The following is a 19,500-nucleotide window of genomic DNA, read 5'->3' on the forward strand; positions in this document are numbered from 1 at the left end:
GCAGTATATATAAGTGGTCAAAATCATGATTGCGTGTATTTTGATGATGTAAATGTTACCATGTCTCCTGATGAAAATGAAATTCTTACAGCGACTAGTATTCACAGGCGGTCTCCCATCCAAGTAGTAACCAGGCCCGACCGTGCTTAGCTTCCGAGATCAGACGAGATCGGGCGTGTTCAGGTTGGTATGGCCGTAAGCAATGTCAAATGTCACTAAAGAAGTATATATAAGTGGTCAAAATGATCATTGCATGTATTTTGATGATGTAAATGTTACCATGTCTCCTGATGAGAATGAAAAGCTTACAGCACCTGGTATTCCCAGGCGGTCTCCCATCCAAGTACTAATCAGGCCCGACCATGCTTCGCTTCCGAGATCAGACGAGATCGGGCGTGTTCAGGTTGGTATGGCGTAAGCAATGTCAAATGTCACTAAAGCACTATATATAAGTGGTCAAAATTATCATTGCATGTATTTTGATGATGTAAAGGTTACCATGTCTCCTGATGAAAATGAAAAGCTTACAGCACCTGGTATTCCCAGGCGGTCTCCCATCCAAGTACTAACCAGGCCCTACACTGCTTAGCTTCCGAGATCAGACGAGATCAGGCTTGTTCAGGGTGGTATGGCCGTATGCAACTTTAACTGTCACATATGCAGTATATATAAGTGGTCAAAATCATCATTGCATGTATTTTGATGATGTAAATGTTACCATGTCTCATGATGAAAATGAAAAGCTTACAGCACCAGGTATTCCCAGGCGGTCTCCCATCCAAGTACTAACCAGGCCCGACCATGCTGAGCTTCCGAGATCAGACGAGATCGGGCTTGTTCAGGTTGGTGTGGCCGTAAGCAATGTCAAACATCACGAAAGCAGCATATATAAGTGGTCAAAATGATCATTTCATGTATTTTGATGATGTAAATGTTACCATGTCTCCTGATGAAAATGAAAAGCTTACAGCACCTGGTATTCCCAGCCGGTCTCCCATCCAAGTACTAACCAGGCCCGACACTGCTTGGCTTCCGAGATCAAACGAGATCAGGCGTGTTCAGGGTGGTATGGCCGTAAGCAACGTTAACTTTCACAAACGCAGTATATATAAGTGGTCAAAATCATCATTGCATGTATTTTTGTTTTTGAGCTGAAGCTTCTACAATGATACAGTCTGCAGGAAGTAGAGTCAGAATGTAACAGGTAGATATGAATCAGAGAGAAAAACAAGGTGACCCGGTCCAACCAGGGTTTTGGGTGTGATTTGTGTTTTAAACTGAACACTGCCTGATAATGGCTTATCGTGAAAGGCCTACTGCACCTTAGCCAATCATCATCACCTATGCGGACGTCGCAGCTGTTTCAGCATATCAATTTCAGCATATCATTTTCAACTTTTGCCCGTGTCTGAAAATTGCCGGACGGCTCTTGTTGACTTTGACGCAGACTTTCTAAATGTTTTTTACAGCATTTGGTAACAAATTCAAAGTAGCCCTCTCTGAGGAAAGATTGCACTTTCAGGCAATTTCCCGGACTGCTCCCTACTGAGATAATCAGCTCTTTTGCTGTTTTGTTGGTTGCCATTGATGCTTGTTATTCGGGAAACGTTTTGTAAAACTTTGGACGAAAATCAATGAACCATGCTCTATTCAAGTGTGTTCGTTGTCTTGCTTGCAGTCAATTTGTAACTCTGAGAAGCACTAAAGAATGTACAGATCCACAGAGGCTTGTATAAACAAACTTTCAGTAAGATCAAAGGCAAAGATTCTATGCCATCATGGCCAAAGGAAAAGATTTGATGAAAGGACAGAATTCTATGACATCATGAAGGAAAACATTCTATGGCACATTCTATGTAAATTTTGTGAGGAAGTGCGATAGGAAGAGAGAGTGTGGGAAAGATTTTCCAAATTTCTTCTGTTTTCTGTGATAATTTTCTTTTCTCTCACTCTGGTTGTGTTTTCATTTAGGTTCCTCGATCAAAGTTTTCATTAACACCTTTCAATCTTGAGTGTCACATAGTGAGATCTATAACACTGCCGTGCGATGGTAATATTGATATGATAATATATGTCGTCAGATTTTGGCATGAGCAACCAAAATCACCATTACCACTCTTCTACCAACTGTATCAGTATTAGAAATAAATAGTAGAAGATGTAATTATTTTTGTAACTTTAACATATTTACTTTTATGTAGTTTCTCTCGTTTGGTTTTGTTTTATTTTAGCATTTTTCATTGTCTGTAAAACCTTCATTTCTCCACGGGGAATAACGTAAAATAGTCCTGCCGGTTAGTCTGTTCCAAGACAAACAGAAAACTTACAGCAATAAAAATGACAACACAACTACAGCCGGTAAAAACTGTTCTTAATTGCTTGCCTAGGTAAACAAAGGTTAAATAAAAATAAAATACTAACATACATACAGACACATTCTGACACATTGAAATTGGCCGTTAGCACGTTAACTTAGCCCCGTAGTTAGCTCCCCACTCCACCGTATGCTAACGACCACGTTATCTCCACTGGCCTCGTTTTATTTCGGCGTCAGTTCAAATTGTGGACAACAGCAAATTGATGCAAAATACAAGCATGTTAGGAAACCACTTGTCAATATTTCTAATGACAAATCTCGACAGCACACGTCGGCTGCCACCTCAGACGTTGGGGTTTGCTGTATTGCCCGAAAGAAACGCAAAAAAACAGAACTAATTTACATAATACTTACATCATTGTGTAGTAAAGCCACAAGTAGCGCTGTTCATAGGTTCCAGCTAGACCATTATGTACTCTCAGAGGGAAATACGATAAAGAATCAGCCGCACATGATTAAACTACACGTGACACAAACATATTGATTATACAATGTGGATGAGGCTTAAACAAACCTTTACACACAGTTATGGGAGCATGTTGGTCTAATTCTTGTGTGTTGTTTTCGCGCACGTACAGACGCACGTGCGACTACATGCGCGCACATGGAGTAACGTTACATCCATACGTAGTTCCGTGCATGCTCACGCACATACAAAAGAAACGATGGATGAAACAGGGCGATGACGTCATGGGATGTCTTCCTTTGATGATGTCCTCAATTGTTTTCCTTTGATGATGATGTAATGAAATGTTTTCCTTTGATCATGATGGCATAGAATCTTTGCCTTCATTACATCATCAAAATACATGCAATGATGATTTTGACGACTTATATATACTGCTTTAGTGACATTTGACATTGCTTACGGCCATACCAACCTGAACACGCCCCCGATCTCGTCTGATCTCAAGTACTTACATCATTGCATGTATTTTGATGATGTAAATGTTACCATGTCTCCTGATGAGAATGAAAAGCTTACAGCACCTGGTATTCCCAGGCGGTCTCCCATCCAAGTACTAACCAGGCCCGACCATGCTTAGCTTCCGAGATCAGACGAGATCTTGCGGGTTCAGGGTTGGTATGGCCGTAAGCAAGGGTAACTGTCACAAACGCAGTATATATAAAGTGGTCAAAATCATCATTGCATGTATTTTGATGATGTAAATGTGACCATGTCTCCTGATGAAAATGAAAGGCTTACAGCACCTAGTATTCCCAGGCGGTCTCCTATCCAAGTCCTAAACCAGGCCCGACCGTGCTTAGCTTCCGAGATCAGACAAGATCGGGCGTGTTCAGGTTAGTATGGCCGTTAGCAATGTCAAATGTCACTAAAGCAGTATATATAAGTGATCAAAATGATCATTGCATGTATTTTGATGATGTAAATGTTACCATTTCTCCTGATGAAAATGAAAGGCTTACAGCACCTAGTATTTCGAGGCGGTTTCCCATCCAAGTACTAACCAGGCCCGACCGTGCTTAGCTTCCGAGATCAGACGAGATCGGGCGTGTTCAGGTTGGTATGGCTGTAAGCCATGTCAGATGTTACTAAAGAAGTATATATAAGTCGTCAAAATGATCATTGCATGTATTTCGATGATGTAAATGTTACCATGTCTCCTGATGAGAATGAAAAGCTTACAGCACCTGGTATTCCCAGGCGGTCTCCCATCCAAGTACTAACCAGGCCCTACATTGTTTAGCTTCCGAGATCAGACAAGATCAGGCGTTTTCAGGATGTTATGGCCGTAAGCAATGGTGACTGTCACAAACGTAGTATATATAAGTGGTCAAAATCATCATTGCATGTATTTTGATGATGTAAATGTTACCATGTCTCCTGATGAAAATGAAAGGCTTACAGCATCTAGTATTTACAGGCGGTCTCCCATCCAAGTACTAACCAGGCCCTACACTGCATAGCTTCCCGAGATCAGACGAGATCGGGCGTGTTCAGGTTGGTATGGCCGTAAGCAATGTCAAATGTCACTAAAGCAGTATATATAAGTGATCAAAATGATCATTGCATGTATTTTGATGATGTAAATGTTACCATGTCTCCTGATGAGAATGAAAAGCTAACAGCACCTGGTATTCCCAGGCGGTTTCCCATCCAAGTACTAACCAGGCCCTTAGCTTCCGAGAGCAGATGAGATCACGCGTGTTCAGGGTGGTATGACCGTAAGCAATGGTAACTGTCACAAACGCAGTATATATAAGTGATCAAAATGATCATTGCATGTAATTTGATGATGTAAATGTTACCATGTCTCCTGATGAGAATGAAAAGCTTACAGCACCTGGTATTCCCAGGCGGTCTCCCATCCAAGTACTAATCAGGCCCGACCATGCTTCGCTTCCGAGATCAGACGAGATCGGGCGTGTTCAGTGTGGTATGGCCGTAAGCAACGTTAACTGTCACAAACGCAGTATATATAAGTGGTCAAAATGATCATTGCATGTATTTTGATGACGTAAATGTTACCATGTCTCCTGATGAGAATGAGAAGCTTAAAGCACCTGGTATTCCCAGGCGGTCTCCCATCCAAGTACTGACCAGGCCAAACACTGCTTAACTTCCAACATCAAACAAGATCAGGCGTGTTCAGGGTGGTATGGCCGTAAGCAACGTTAACGGTCACAAACGCAGTATATATAAGTGGTCAAATCATCATTGTATGTATTTTGATGATGTAAATGTTACCATGTCTCCTGATGAGAATGAAAAGCTTACAGCACCTGGTATTCCCAGGCGGTTTCCCATCCAAGTACTAACCACGCCCTTAGCTTCCGAGATCAGATGAGATCAGCCGTGTTCAGGGTGGTATGACCGTAAGCAATGGTAACTGTCACAAACGCAGTATATATAAGTGCTCAAAATGATCATTGCATGTATTTTGATGATGTAAATGTTACCATGTCTCCTGATGAAAATGAAAAGCTTACAGCACCTAGTATTCCCAGGCGGTCTCCCATCCAAGTACTAAACAGGTCCCACCGTGCTTAGCTTCCGAGATCAGGCGTGTTCTTTTTTTTTTTTTTTTTTCTTTTTTTTTTTTTTTCTTTTTATTAGTCTTCAATCACAAATTTACACGTCACGTCAACTTTTGCACATAGATCAGAAAAGAAACAAACCTATCATAGTTCTCATGAATGTATCAAAAGAAAAATCAAACAATCAAACTAAATAAAAAGTACAAATCCAACTCTACCAATTCAATAAAACTTCTCCCTTTTCGCCATCACAAATAAACTTATTCCCACTCATGAAAAATTCTCTCACCTCCTCTCCCCATACTTGCAGTTCAGTTCAATATCTCTTTCCATTATTGTCTTAAACAAATCTTTAATTTGTACATTTCTCCCTTCAAAATGAGCATAATTCCTTCTATATACAACCGCCAATCTGGCATGGCTCAAAGTGTAGTTAATTAACCAAAAAATTCACAGTCTTTTTCTTTTCAAGTAAACCAAACAGAAAGAGCTTCCTCCACCCCTCCTTCAGCTCTGATCCCAAGTCGCCAATGTTCCTCAAAAGTTTTTTCAGGAAATCAAAGAAATCAACTAACTCAAAACAATCTAAAAAAAAGTGCAAAAAACTCTCATGGCCACTTTTAATACATCACACATTGCACTTACAGCATTATTTATTTTATGAAACACCACATTCGTATATATTTGTTATGTTTTATAAGGAAATCGTTATTTTCACACTCTATACTGTTATATTTATGTTCCCATTCAACCATATCTTCTTAACATCCAAATCATTGAACACGCCAGCCCAAAACTTTCTCTGCTGCTGGCTCTTTTATCACATCAGCTATTAACCATTCATATACCTTTTTCAACTTCACATTTTCAAAGAGGCATTTCTTCTCTTTTTCAATCACATACATCTTGGGTGTACGCTTGTCTTGCTTAATCACACAGTCTCTTTTAATAATGTTTGTCCATTCCAGAGGTATACTACTTTTAATCCGCTCATATATTCGGCTGACTTTTTCTTTGCTTTCCATACCATCTAAATCATTCACAGAATCATAAATACAATTCAATCTCAAAAAACCCCGGGATGACCTCATAAATAATATCCTTGACTTGTTTAATATTTGCCACCATGAATTGTGGCTCATACAGACTTTTATTATTATATTTAAATTTCTCATTGAGAAACAAGGGTAGGTTAACAAACATTTGCAACCCATCACACTCATATTCTACTTTTGGTAGAAATTTTCTCCACGCTTCAAACACCTCCCTGTAAACTCTGGGATTTTAACTGTCATTGATTGTTTGAAACCCAATAAACAAACCATAGTCACCTATCCCACCCACTTCATCCACATATTTCCTTAAAAACTCCTTCCATCCATAGTTCAATCCACGCTCCATGTATTTTTGGATCGTTCTTACTCTTATTGCCGTTCTTTTCATTTCCAAATCAATGAGCTTCAGCCACCCTCTCTCTTCTTCCCTATCAAAGTTTTTTGTGCAATTTTCACCCCTTTTCCCCTCCCATATAAAGTCACAAATAGTTTTGTTTAACACATTCATAACCCACTCTGGCATGTCTAACACTCTCATCACATATACACAAACTGAGAATAACAAATTATTCACCACCATCACTTTTCCTTTCAGTTTAAGTTTTCTCCCCCTCCATAGTGTACATACTGTTTTTATCTTATTAATCACTCCAGTCCATGTCTCATCTCTAGCCTCTTTGCTTGCCACCCCCAGACACACTCCCAACACCTTCATGTATTTCTCCTCCACCTTTAAGCCCATTTCTATCCTCTCTATATCTCCAATGTACATGATCTCTGATTTAGTTTTGTTGATTTTGGCTCCTGATGCCCGTCCATATTTTTCTATTATCTGTAGCACCCTTTTCACACTGTTGTTGTCCCTGACCGTAATAGTTGTGTCGTCTGCATATTGATTGATGACACAGGTCCCTCCATAGGGCAACTGAACACCTTTCACCTCTGGTCAGTTTTGATCAGCATCGCCAGGGGCTCAACAACTATTGCATACAGTAGTGCTGACAGGGGACATCCCTGTCTCACTGATCTCTCCACATCGAAAAGGTTTGTCAAGACACCGTTTACCTTCACTCGGCTCTTGGCACTGTTCATACAGCCTCTTTACCCATCCCACCATCCTCTCCCCGAACCCAACTTTCTCCAGTACTCTAAACAGGAATCTGTGGGTCTACTCTATCAAAGGCCTTATTCCAATCTATTCCCAGCACTACTCCCCCTTTCCCATCCTCTTTCATGTGTTCTATTGAATCTCTGATTGTGGCTATTGTGTCTGCTATGTCTCTTCGGGTATGCTGTAACTCTGCGTGTTCTGTACTATGTTCCCTATCACTCCCTTCATCCTATTTGCCAGGACTTTAGTTAGTATCTTATAATCTGTATTTAGCAAACTAATTGGCCTGTAGTTTTCCAAATCTAACCTACTTCCTTTCTTTTTGTATATTATTGCTATTACACCCTCCCCCATCCTATTCTGCACTTGCCCTGTTCTTTCCATCCCCTTGAATACATCTACCAGAATTTGCGCTACCTCATTTTTGTACGCTTTGTACCATTCGATCCCTATCCCATCACTTCCTGGACTCTTTCCACTTTTCAATCCTCTATGGCCTCTATCACCTCCTTCTCATTTATGTCTCTATCACACCATTCCCTATCCTCTTCACTCAGTTTCCTTTCTACACTTTCCATCACTTCATCTATGCTTCCTTGATCTATGTCCCCTTTCTTATAGAGATCCCCATAAAATTTCTTGTACCCTTTCCAGAATCTCCACATAATCTACTATCTTCTCTCCGTTTTTGTCATTAATTTCCTTTATGTATGTTCTATTCTGTTTTCTTTTCTCTAACCCCAAAAATATCCTGTGCACCTTTCACCTTCTAATGCATATTTTGCTTTACTTCTCAGAATCGCTCCTCTACATTTCTCCGTCTCAAACCTCTCTAACTTCATCTTTGCCTCCAAATAATTGTTTATATTATAACCCTCCTCATTGTCTGCTCTACTTAACTCTGCCCTCAATTTTTGTTTCAGAGCCTTTTCCTCCTTCATCATTTTCCCTTTTCTTTTCTTACTATATCTAATACTAGTTTGTTTAATTAAAGTTTTTATCTTCTCCCATCGTTCCCCTATGCTGTCGTCTAGCCTGTCATTTTCTTTATACACTCCTCTTCTCCTATTCTCTCGGTCTAGCAAATCCATAATCTGTATCTTGTACTCCTCTTCTTCAATTAATCCTGCGTTTAATATCCACATCCTCTCTCCTATCTCTTCTTTCTCCACCTTAATTCGAAACATGACCCATCATGGTCACTGAAGCTATTTCTTTGATGCCTTATTTTGTCGATGTACCCAATAATGCTACTTTGCACCAACACCAAATCTATTCTACTTTGTTTTAGAACCCCATCTCTCATCTGCCTCCTTGTGTATTCTCTCTTCTCTGAGTTCTCTTCTCTCCATGCATCTATAAGCCCCTTTCTTTCATCAGCTCGGACAGCATGTTTCTCGATCTTTCCCATCTAAATTCAACTCCCTTACCTACATCTAGACGACTACATTTTATATTGAAGTCCCCAACTATAATACACTTCCCTGCGATTATATTTTTAAGTTCTCTAATAATGCAACACTTATCTTTTTCTATATTTGGAACGTATATATTTATTAATCTGAATTCTATTTCTCTATATTTAAATTCTATCACCAAAATTCTCCCTGTCTCATCTCTATATACCTCTTTTATGTCTTCGACAACGTCCTTTTTAATCATTATTGCTACCCCCCTTGCGTTTCTAGCCCCATTATTATAATATATAGCTCCCCTCCATTCCTCTCTCATTTCTTTAACTATGTCCTCGTCCCAATTAGTTTCTTGAATACATATAATATCGCTGCGGTATGCAAATAATAGCTCTTTTATTTTTCTCTTATTTCTTAGCCCATTTGCGTTAATAGAGGTTATTGTGGCCATGAGAGCAAAACTGAATATAAATAGAAACCAAAAAGTAAACATTTAAACCAAAACTATACAATCACATACGGATTTCGGTCCTTTTCGCTCCTCTCTTTCTTTGTCTTTCTCCGCCTTCCGCTTTGCTGAGAATCTTTGAAAGATCTTTGTCAAGTCTGGTTGGTCCGTTCTCTTCCTCTCTTTCATGTCCATTTAATCGTCCTCGGTCCTTTTCTTCATTCTCCTTTCCTTGTTTGGCAGCAGGGTTCGGTTTCTCTCCACCCTCTCCATTTGCGTTCTTGTTGTCCGCTCCACTGGTGTTCTCCGCTCCACCGACATCCTTTCCACCAGTTTTCGGATCCTCCTCTTCCTCGATCCCCATGTCCTCCTCACCCTTGTCTAGGACCTCTGTTTGACCTTGGCCTCCTTCGCCGTCGTGGTTGTTGCGTCCGTTCTCTTCCTCCACTTCCTCACCCATCTCCTCCTCCGTCCTTCTCCTCTCGGCGCACTCCCGTGCGTAGTGGCCACTCACTCCGCACCTGAAACACTTGAACTCCGGGCATTCTCTGAAGATGTGTCCCGGCTTGATGCATTTTCTGCACACTTGGATTTGTCTATCGTGGATCACACGGAAATACTCCACGCCCCTCATAGTTTCAAATTTAGTGGAGTATGGCAGCGATCTGGACTTGCTCGTTGAATCGGACCTTTAAAAATCTCGTGCCGTCGGCAATGTCTGTGCCCGGCCACACACGGCGTTTAATTGCCGACAGTGGCCGGACCCCCCATTCATTAAGTCTTTCCATGATCGTGCTGTCCTCCAGATACACGGGTAAGTTTAGGAAAGAGACGACCATGTCGCTGTTCATTATGTCACGTCCGATCACTGGCACTCCATTTATTCTTATACCATCAATCAACTTTGCCTTCCCGGCACCATCCTTCATCGTGATTTCGAATTTCTTGTCCGTCTTCATTCTACAACCTAAAATTTCCCCACACTCCTTCTTTACACCTTTCAGCAGGTCCATTACCGCGATTGATTTCGTATCTTCCACCTCCACCTCCACCGTCAGCTCCCTCTCAAACTTTTTCGTATTTACAGCCATTCCTTGCATCTGAGGGTTCATTGTATCTTCCTCCCCTTGATTCATCATAATAAGTTTAGGCGGAAAAAAAAACAATCCCCGAACAGCCCGAGAGCCGTCGGGGAAATTACGGGGACGATAAGCACAAAAGATCAAATAAAACAACTATTCTTCTGATTTCAAACAAAGAACAAAAATATCACAGAGAAGTCAGGCAGTCGCTGTGCAAATTCGAAATTCGCGCCACTCGCAATCACCACTCCCACTATCGGGTGTGTTCAGGTTGGTATGGCCGTAAGCAATGTCAAATGTCACTAAAGCAGTATATATAAGTGATCAAAATAATCATTGCATGTATTTTGATGATGTAAATGTTACCATGTCTCCTGATGAGAATGAAAAGCTTACAGCACCTGGTATTCCCAGGCGGTCTCCCATCCAAGTACTAACCAGGCTCCCGACCGTGCTTAGCTTCCGAGATCAGACGAGATCAGGCGCGTTCAGGTTGGTATGGCCGGTAAGCAATGTCAAATGTCACTAAAGCAGTATATATAAGTGGTCAAAATGATCATTGCATGTATTTTGATGACGTAAATGTTACCATGTCTCCTGATGAGAATGAAAGGCTTACAGCACCTGGTATTCCCAGGCGGTCTCCCATCCAAGTACTAACCAGGCCAAACACTGCTTAACTTCCGACATCAAACGAGATGAGGCATGTTCAGGGTGGTATGGCCGTAAGCAATGGTAACTGTCACAAACGCAGTATATATAAGTGGTCAAAATCATCATTGCATGTATTTTGATGATGTAAATGTTACCATGTCTCCTGATTGAGAATGAAAAGCTTACAGCACCTGGTATTCCCAGGCGGTCTCCCATCCAAGTACTAACCAGGCCCGACCATGCTTCGCTTCCAAGATCAGACGAGATCGGGCGTGTTCAGGGTGGTATGGCCGTAAGCAATGGTAACTGTCACAAACGCAGTATATATAAGTGGTCAAAATGATCATTGCATGTATTTTGATGATGTAAATGTTACCATGTCTCCTGATGAAAATGAAAAGCTTACAGCACCCGGTATTCCCAGGCGGTCTCCCATCCAAGTACTAACCAGGCCCTACACTGCTTAGCTTCCGAGATCAGACGAGATCAGGCGTGTTCTGGGTGGTATGGCCATAAGCAATGGTGACTGTCACAAACGCAGTATATATAAGTGGTCAAAATCATCATTGCATGTATTTTGATGATGTAAATGTTAAAGTAATAATGTAAATTGCTTACAGCACCTAGTATTCCCAGGTGGTGTCCCATCCAAGTACTAACGAGGCCCGACACTGCTTAGCTTCCGAGATCAGGCATGTTCAGGGTGGTATGGCCGTAAGCAACTTTAACTGTCACAAACGCACTATATATAAGTGGTCAAAATCATCATTGCATGTATTTTGATGATGTAAATGTTACCATGCCTCCAGATGAAAATGAAAAGCTTACAGCAACTGGCATTCCCAGGTGGTTTCCCATCCAAGTACTAACCAGGCCCGACCGTGCTTAGCTTCCGAGATCGGGTGTGTTCAGGTTGGTATGGCCGTAAGCAATGTCAAACATCACGAAAGCAGCATATATAAGTGGTCAAAATGATCATTTCATGTATTTTGATGATGTAAATGTTACCATGTCTCCTGATGAAATGAAAAGCTTACAGCACCTGATATTGCCAGGCGGTCTCCCATCCAAGTACTAACCAGGCCCTACAATACTTAGCTTCCGAGATCAGACGAGATCAGACGTGTTCAGGGTGGTATGGTCGTAAGCGACGTTAACTGTCACAAACACAGTATATATAAGTGGTCAAAATGATCATTGCATGTACTTTGATGATGTAAATGTTACCATGTCTCCTGATGAGAATGAAAAGCTTACAGCACTTGGTATTCCCAGGCTGTCTCCCATCCAAGTACTAGCCAGGCCCTACACTGCTTAGCTTCCGAGATCAGACGAGATCAGGCGTGTTCAGGTTGGTATGGCCGTAAGCAATGGCAAATGTCACAAACGCAGTATATATAAGTGGTCAAAATGATCATTGCATGTATTTTGATGATGTAAATGTTACCATGTCTCCTGATGAAAATGAAAAGCTGACTGCACCTGGTATACCCAGGCAGTCTCCCATCCAAGTACTAACCAGGCCCGTCCATGCTTAGCTTCCGAGATCAGGATTGTTCAAGTTGGTATGGCCGTAAGCCATGGTAACTGTCACAAACGCAGCATATATAAGTGCTCAAAATCATCATTTCATGTATTTTGATGATGTAAATGTTACCATGTCTCCTGATGAAAATGAAAAAGCTTACAGCACCTGGTACTCCCAGGCGGTCTCCCATCCAAGTACTAACCAGGCCCGACACTGCTTGGCTTCCGAGATCAAACGAGGATCAGGCGTGTTCAGGGTGGTATGGCCGTAAGCAACATTAACTGTCACAAACGCAGTATATATAAGTGGTCAAAATCACCATTGCATGTATTTTGATGATGTAAATGTTACCATGTCTCTTGATGAAAATGAAAGGCTTACAGCACCTAGTATTCCCAGGCGGTCTCCCATCCAAGTACTAACCAGGCCCGACCGTGCTTAGCTTCCGAGATCAGACGAGATCGGGCGTGTTCAGGGTGGTATGGCCGTATGCAACGTTAACTGTCACAAACGCAGTATAATAATAAGTGGTCAAAATCATCATTGCATGTATTTTGATGATGTGAATGTTACCATGTCTCCTGATGAAAAAGAAAAGCTTACAGCACCTGGTATTCCCAGGCGGTCTCCCATCCAAGTACTAACCAGGCCCGACACTGCTTAGCTTCCGAGATCAGACGAGATCAGGCGTGTTCAGGGTGGTATGGCCGTAAGCAACGTTAACTGTCACAAACGCAGTATATATAAGTGGTCAAAATCATCATTGCATGTATTTTGATGATGTGAATGTTACCATGTCTCCTGATGAAAAAGAAAAGCTTACAGCACCTGGTATTCCCAGGCGGTCTCCCATCCAAGTACTAACCAGGCCCGACACTGCTTAGCTCCGAGATCAGACGAGATCAGGCTGTTCAGGGTGGTATGGCCGTAAGCAACGTTAACTGTCACAAACGCAGTATATATAAGTGGTCAAAATTCATCATTGCATGTATTTTTGTTTTTGAGCTGAAGCTTCTACAATGATACAGTCTGCCAGGAAGTAGAGTCAGAATGTAACAGGTAGATATGAATCAAGAGAAAAACAAGGCGACCCGGTTCCAAACCAGGGTTTATGTGTGATTTGTGTTTTAAAACTGAAAACAATGCTTGAGATTGGCTTATCGTTGAAAGGCCTACTGCACCTAGTAGCCAATCATCATCACCTATGCGGACGTCGCAGCTGTTTCAGCATGTCAATTTCAGGATATCAATTTCAACTTTTGCCTGTCTGAAAATTGCCCGGACGGCTCTTGTTGACTTTGACGCCGACTTTCTCGTTGGTTTTTGCAGCATTTGGTAACAAATTCAAAGCTGCCCTCTCTGAGGAAAGATTGCACTTTCAGGCAATTTCCCAGAGTGCTCCTACTGAGATATTTAGCTCTTTTGCGTTTTGTTGGTTGCCATTGATGCCTTGTTATTCGGGAAATGTTTTGTAAAACTTTGGACGAAAATCAATGAACCATGCTCTATTCAATGTGTGTTCCTTGTCTTGCTTGCAGTCAATTTGTAACTCTGAGAAGCACTAAAGAATGTACAGATCCACAGAGGCTTGTATAAAACAAACTTTCAGTAAGATCAAAGGCAAAGATTCTATGCCATCATGGCCAAAGGAAAAGATTTGATGAAAGGACAGAATTCTATGACATCATGAAGGAAAACATTCTATGGCACATTCTATGTAAATTTTGTGAGGAGTGCGATAGGAAGAGAGAGTGTGGGAAAGATTTTCCAAATTTCTTCTGTTTTCTGTGATCATTTTCTTTTCTCTCACTCTGGTTGTGTTTTCATTGAGGTTCCTCGATCAAAGTTTTCATTAACACCTTTCAATCTTGAGTGTCACATAGTGAGATCTATAACACTGCCGTCCAATGGTACTATTGATATGATAATATATGTCGTCAGATTTTGGCATGAGCAACCAAAATCACCACTACCACTCTTCTACCAACTGTATCAGTATTAGTGAAAAATAGTAGTAGATGTAATTATTTTTGTACCTTTAACATATTTACTTTTATATAGTTTCTCTCCTTTGGTTTTGGTTTGTTTTATCATTTTGCATGGTCTGTAAAACCTTCATTTCTCCACGGGAATAACGTAAAATAGTCCTGCCTTATCTCTAATTCAAGATTCAAGTGATTCAGTACATCTAATGACAACTAAGTGGGGTCTTTTTTATTTTCATAGATCACTCTTTTATACATGTCTCATAAAAAGTCCAGCATTAGAGCATAAACACTTAAATAAGAAGGGTGGCTCTTCGACTATAGTTGTAGTTGTACAACTATTTAACGCTGTACCAGTTCGCAGCATCACAACGGGCTACCACCTCAGACGTTGGTTTTTGCTGTATTGCCCGAAAGAAATGCAAAAACAGAACTAATTTACATAATACTTACATCATTGTGTAGTAAAGCCACAAGTAGCGCTGTTAATAGGTTCCAGCTACACCATTATGTACCTCAGAGGGAAATACGATAAAGAATCAGCCGCACATGATTAAACTACACGTGACACAAACATATTGATTATACAATGTGGATGAGGCTTAAACAAACCTTTACACACAGTTATGGGAGAAAGTTTACCTAATTCTTGTGTGTTGTTTTCGCGCACGTACAGACGCACGTGCGACTACATGCGCGCACATGGAGTAACGTTACATCCATACGTAGTTCCGTGCATGCTCACGCACATACAAAAGAAACGATGGATGAAACAGGGCGATGACGTCATGGGATGTCTTCCTTTGATGATGTCCTCAATTGTTTTCCTTTGATGATGATGTCATGAAATGTTTTCCTTTGATCATGATTTCATAGAATCTTTGCCTTCATTACATCATCAAAATACATGCAATGATCATTTTGACGACTTATATATACTGCTTTAGTGACATTTGACATTGCTTACGGCCATACCAACCTGAACACGCCCGATCTCGTCTGATCTCAAGTACTTACATCATTGCATGTATTTTGATGATGTAAATGTTACCATGTCTCCTGATGAGAATGAAAAGCTTACAGCACCTGGTATTCCCAGGCGGTCTCCCATCCAAGTACTAACCAGGCCCGACACTGCTTAGCTTCCGAGATCAGACGAGATCAGGCGTGTTCAGGGTGGTATGGCCATAAGCAATGGTGACTGTCACAAACGCAGTATATATAAGTGGTCAAAATCATCATTGCATGTATTTTGATGATGTAAATGTTACCATGTCTCCTGATGAAAATGAAAAGCTTACAGCACCTGGTATTCCCAGGCGGTCTCCCATCCAAGTACTAACCAGGCCCTAAGCTTCCGAAATCAGACGAGATCAGGCGTGTTCAGGGTGGTATGGCCATAAGCAATGGTGACTGTCACAAACGCAGTATATATAAGTGGTCAAAATCATGATTGCATGTATTTTGATGATGTAAATGTTACCATGTCTCCTGATGAAAATGAAAGGCTTACAGCGACTAGTATTCACAGGCGGTCTCCCATCCAAGTACTAACCAGGCCCTACACTGCTTAGCTTCCGAGATCAGACGAGATCAGGCGTGTTCACGGTGGTATGGCCGTATGCAACGTTAACTGTCACATACGCAGTATATATAAGTGGTCAAAATCATCATTGCATGTATTTTGATGATGTAAATGTTACCATGTCTCATGATGAAAATGAAAAGCTTACAGCACCTGGTATTCCCAGGCGGTCTCCCATCCAAGTACTAACCAGGCCCGACCATGCTGAGCTTCCGAGATCAGACGAGATCGGGCTTGTTCAGGTTGGTATGGCCGTAAGCAATGTCAAACATCACGAAAGAAGCATATATAAGTGGTCAAAATGATCATTTCATGTATTTTGATGATGTAAATGTTACCATGTCTCCTGATGAAAATGAAAAGCTTACAGCACCTGGTATTCCCAGGCGGTCTCCCATCCAAGTACTAACCAGGCCCGACACTGCTTGGCTTCCGAGATCAAACGAGATCAGGCGTGTTCACAGTGGTATGGCCGTAAGCAACGTTAACTTTCACAAACGCAGTATATATAAGTGGTCAAAATCATCATTGCATGTATTTTTGTTTTTGAGCTGAAGCTTCTACAATGATACAGTCTGCCAGGAAGTAGAGTCAGAATGTAACAGGTAGATATGAATCAGAGAGAAAAACAAGGTGACCCGGTCCAACCAGGGTTTGGGTGTGATTTGTGTTTAAACTGAACACTGCCTGATAATGGCTTATCGTGAAAGGCCTACTGCACCTTAGCCAATCATCATCACCTATGCGGACGTCGCAGCTGTTTCAGCATGTCAATTTCAGCATATCATTTTCAACTTTTGCCCGTCTGAAAATTGCCGGACGGCTCTTGTTGACTTTGACGCAGACTTTCTAAATGTTTTTTACAGCATTTGGTAACAAATTCAAAGTAGCCCTCTCTGAGGAAAGATTGCACTTTCAGGCAATTTCCCAGACTGCTCCCTACTGAGATAATCAGCTCTTTTGCTGTTTTGTTGGTTGCCATTGATGCTTGTTATTCGGGAAACGTTTTGTAAAACTTTGGACGAAAATCAATGAACCATGCTCTATTCAAGTGTGTTCGTTGTCTTGCTTGCAGTCAATTTTGTAACTCTGAGAAGCACTAAAGAATGTACAGATCCACAGAGGCTTGTATAAAACAAACTTTCAGTAAGATCAAAGGCAAAGATTCTATGCCATCATGGCCAAAGGAAAAGATTTGATGAAAGGACAGAATTCTATGACATCATGAAGGAAAACATTCTATGGCACATTCTATGTAAATTTTGTGAGGAGTGCGATAGGAAGAGAGAGTGTGGGAAAGATTTTCCAAATTTCTTCTGTTTTCTGTGATAATTTTCTTTTCTCTCACTCTGGTTGTGTTTTCATTTAGGTTCCTCGATCAAAGTTTTCATTAACACCTTTCAATCTTGTGTGTCACATAGTGAGATCTATAACACTGCCGTGCGATGGTACTATTGATATGATAATATATGTCGTCAGATTTTGGCATGAGCAACCAAAATCACCATTACCACTCTTCTACCAACTGTATCAGTATTAGAAATAAATAGTAGTAGATGTAATTATTTTTGTAACTTTAACATATTTACTTTTATGTAGTTTCTCTCGTTTGGTTTTGTTTTATTTTAGCATTTTGCATTGTCTGTAAAACCTTCATTTCTCCACGGGGAATAACGTAAAATAGTCCTGCCGGTTAGTTTGTTCCAAGACAAACAGAAAACTTACAGCAATAAAAATGACAACACAACTACAGCCGGTAAAACTGTTCTTAATTGCTTGCCTAGGTAAACAAAGGTTAAATAAAAATAAAATACTAACATACATACAGACACATTCTGACACATTGAAATTGGCCGTTAGCACGTTAACTTAGCCCCGTAGTTAGCTCCCCACTCCACCTTATACTAAAGACCACGTTATCTCCACTGGCCTCGTTTTATTTCGGCGTCAGTTCAAATTGTGGACAACAGCAAATTGATTCAAAATACAAGCAATGTTAGGAAACCACTTGTCAATATTTCTTATGACAAATCTCGACAGCACACGTCGGCTACCACCTCAGACGTTGGGGTTTGCTGTATTGCCCGAAAGAAACGCAAAAAAGAAATCATTTACATAATACTTACATCATTGTGTAGTAAAGCCACAAGTAGCGCTGTTAATAGGTTCCAGCTAGACCATTATGTACCTCAGAAGGAAATACGATAAAGAATCAGCCGCACATGATTAAACTACACGTGACACAAACATATTGATTATACAATGTGGATGAGGCTTAAACAAACCTTTACACACAGTTATGGGAGCATGTTGGTCTAATTCTTGTGTGTTGTTTTCGCGCACGTACAGACGCACGTGCGACTACATGCGCACACATGGAGTAACGTTACATCCATATGTAGTTCCGTGCATGCTCACGCACATACAAAAGAAACGATGGATGAAACAGGGCGAAGACGTCATGGGATGTCTTCCTTTGATGATGTCCTCAATTGTTTTTCTTTGATGATGATGTCATGAAATGTTTTCCTTTGATCATGATTGCATAGAATCTTTGCCTTTGATCTTATTGAAAGTTTGTTTTATACAAATCTAGGTGGGTCTGTAGATTCTGTTAGACTTTCAAACTGAAACTCAGGCGTGTTCATGATGGTATGGCCGTAAGCAATGTTAACTGTCACAAACGCAGTATATATAAGTGGTCAAAATCATCATTGCATGTATTTTGATGATGTCAATGTTAGCATGTCTCCTGATGAAAATGAAAAGCTTACAGCACCTGGTATTCCCAGGCGGTCTCCCATCCAAGTACTAACCAGGCCCGACGCTGCATAGCTTCCGAGATCAGACGAGATCAGGCGTGTTCAGGGTGGTATGGCCGTAAGGAACGTTAACTGTCACAAACGCAGTATATATAAGTGGTCAAAATCATCATTGCATGTATTTTGATGATGTAAATGTTACCATGTCTCCTGATGAAAATGAAAGGCTTACAGCACCTAGTATTCCCAGGCGGTCTCCCATCCAAGTACTAACCAGGCCCGACCGTGCTTCGCTTCCGAGATCAGACGAGATCGGGCTTGTTCAGGTTGGTATGGCCGTAAGCAATGTCAAATGTCACTAAAGCACTATATATAAGTGGTCAAAATTACCATTGCATGCATTTTGATGATGTAAATGTTACCATGTCTCCTGATGAGAATGAAAAGCTTACAGCATCTGGTATTCCCAGGCGGTCTCCCATCCAAGTACTAACCAGGCCC

The 19,500-nt window shown here is 41.1% G+C and overlaps 13 non-coding genes and 18 pseudogenes across 13 annotated transcripts; all 31 read right to left on the reverse strand.

The window, feature by feature from the left end:
- Positions 1-82: 82 nt before the first annotated feature.
- LOC125002076 lies at positions 83-201 on the reverse strand (annotated as a pseudogene).
- Positions 202-302: 101 nt separating this feature from the next.
- On the reverse strand, positions 303-420 carry LOC125001515 (annotated as a pseudogene).
- Positions 421-521: 101 nt separating this feature from the next.
- Positions 522-640, reverse strand: LOC125003049. Its single transcript, XR_007111918.1, has one exon. It is a non-coding gene; the product is annotated as a 5S ribosomal RNA (ribosomal RNA).
- Positions 641-741: 101 nt separating this feature from the next.
- LOC125001467 lies at positions 742-860 on the reverse strand (annotated as a pseudogene).
- Positions 861-961: 101 nt separating this feature from the next.
- On the reverse strand, positions 962-1,080 carry LOC125003015. The gene has a single exon (XR_007111884.1). It is a non-coding gene; the product is annotated as a 5S ribosomal RNA (ribosomal RNA).
- Positions 1,081-3,355: 2,275 nt separating this feature from the next.
- Positions 3,356-3,475, reverse strand: LOC125001444 (annotated as a pseudogene).
- Positions 3,476-3,577: 102 nt separating this feature from the next.
- On the reverse strand, positions 3,578-3,697 carry LOC125002495 (annotated as a pseudogene).
- Positions 3,698-3,798: 101 nt separating this feature from the next.
- LOC125001440 lies at positions 3,799-3,917 on the reverse strand (annotated as a pseudogene).
- A 101-nt stretch (positions 3,918-4,018) lies between these two features.
- Positions 4,019-4,137, reverse strand: LOC125001624 (annotated as a pseudogene).
- Positions 4,138-4,238: 101 nt separating this feature from the next.
- LOC125002355 lies at positions 4,239-4,358 on the reverse strand (annotated as a pseudogene).
- Positions 4,359-4,671: 313 nt separating this feature from the next.
- On the reverse strand, positions 4,672-4,790 carry LOC125002151. Its single transcript, XR_007111755.1, has one exon. It is a non-coding gene; the product is annotated as a 5S ribosomal RNA (ribosomal RNA).
- Positions 4,791-4,891: 101 nt separating this feature from the next.
- LOC125002269 lies at positions 4,892-5,010 on the reverse strand (annotated as a pseudogene).
- Positions 5,011-10,874: 5,864 nt separating this feature from the next.
- On the reverse strand, positions 10,875-10,996 carry LOC125001702 (annotated as a pseudogene).
- Positions 10,997-11,097: 101 nt separating this feature from the next.
- Positions 11,098-11,216, reverse strand: LOC125001876 (annotated as a pseudogene).
- A 102-nt stretch (positions 11,217-11,318) lies between these two features.
- Positions 11,319-11,437, reverse strand: LOC125001492. Its single transcript, XR_007111693.1, has one exon. It is a non-coding gene; the product is annotated as a 5S ribosomal RNA (ribosomal RNA).
- A 101-nt stretch (positions 11,438-11,538) lies between these two features.
- On the reverse strand, positions 11,539-11,657 carry LOC125002942. Its single transcript, XR_007111850.1, has one exon. It is a non-coding gene; the product is annotated as a 5S ribosomal RNA (ribosomal RNA).
- A 93-nt stretch (positions 11,658-11,750) lies between these two features.
- On the reverse strand, positions 11,751-11,859 carry LOC125002483 (annotated as a pseudogene).
- A 101-nt stretch (positions 11,860-11,960) lies between these two features.
- On the reverse strand, positions 11,961-12,069 carry LOC125002275 (annotated as a pseudogene).
- Positions 12,070-12,169: 100 nt separating this feature from the next.
- LOC125002055 lies at positions 12,170-12,288 on the reverse strand (annotated as a pseudogene).
- A 101-nt stretch (positions 12,289-12,389) lies between these two features.
- Positions 12,390-12,508, reverse strand: LOC125001653 (annotated as a pseudogene).
- Positions 12,509-12,820: 312 nt separating this feature from the next.
- Positions 12,821-12,940, reverse strand: LOC125003271. The gene has a single exon (XR_007112131.1). It is a non-coding gene; the product is annotated as a 5S ribosomal RNA (ribosomal RNA).
- A 101-nt stretch (positions 12,941-13,041) lies between these two features.
- LOC125001481 lies at positions 13,042-13,160 on the reverse strand. Its single transcript, XR_007111692.1, has one exon. It is a non-coding gene; the product is annotated as a 5S ribosomal RNA (ribosomal RNA).
- Positions 13,161-13,263: 103 nt separating this feature from the next.
- LOC125002276 lies at positions 13,264-13,382 on the reverse strand. The gene has a single exon (XR_007111767.1). It is a non-coding gene; the product is annotated as a 5S ribosomal RNA (ribosomal RNA).
- Positions 13,383-13,483: 101 nt separating this feature from the next.
- LOC125001577 lies at positions 13,484-13,600 on the reverse strand (annotated as a pseudogene).
- A 2,126-nt stretch (positions 13,601-15,726) lies between these two features.
- LOC125003311 lies at positions 15,727-15,845 on the reverse strand. Its single transcript, XR_007112170.1, has one exon. It is a non-coding gene; the product is annotated as a 5S ribosomal RNA (ribosomal RNA).
- Positions 15,846-15,946: 101 nt separating this feature from the next.
- On the reverse strand, positions 15,947-16,057 carry LOC125002825 (annotated as a pseudogene).
- A 101-nt stretch (positions 16,058-16,158) lies between these two features.
- On the reverse strand, positions 16,159-16,277 carry LOC125001831 (annotated as a pseudogene).
- Positions 16,278-16,378: 101 nt separating this feature from the next.
- LOC125003325 lies at positions 16,379-16,497 on the reverse strand. Its single transcript, XR_007112183.1, has one exon. It is a non-coding gene; the product is annotated as a 5S ribosomal RNA (ribosomal RNA).
- A 101-nt stretch (positions 16,498-16,598) lies between these two features.
- Positions 16,599-16,717, reverse strand: LOC125003016. The gene has a single exon (XR_007111885.1). It is a non-coding gene; the product is annotated as a 5S ribosomal RNA (ribosomal RNA).
- A 2,287-nt stretch (positions 16,718-19,004) lies between these two features.
- On the reverse strand, positions 19,005-19,123 carry LOC125003239. Its single transcript, XR_007112101.1, has one exon. It is a non-coding gene; the product is annotated as a 5S ribosomal RNA (ribosomal RNA).
- A 101-nt stretch (positions 19,124-19,224) lies between these two features.
- Positions 19,225-19,343, reverse strand: LOC125003284. Its single transcript, XR_007112144.1, has one exon. It is a non-coding gene; the product is annotated as a 5S ribosomal RNA (ribosomal RNA).
- Between the last annotated feature and the right edge of the window lie 157 nt (positions 19,344-19,500).

Source organism: Mugil cephalus, chromosome 23, assembly GCF_022458985.1.
Source record: "Mugil cephalus isolate CIBA_MC_2020 chromosome 23, CIBA_Mcephalus_1.1, whole genome shotgun sequence".
Classification (NCBI taxonomy): domain Eukaryota; kingdom Metazoa; phylum Chordata; class Actinopteri; order Mugiliformes; family Mugilidae; genus Mugil; species Mugil cephalus.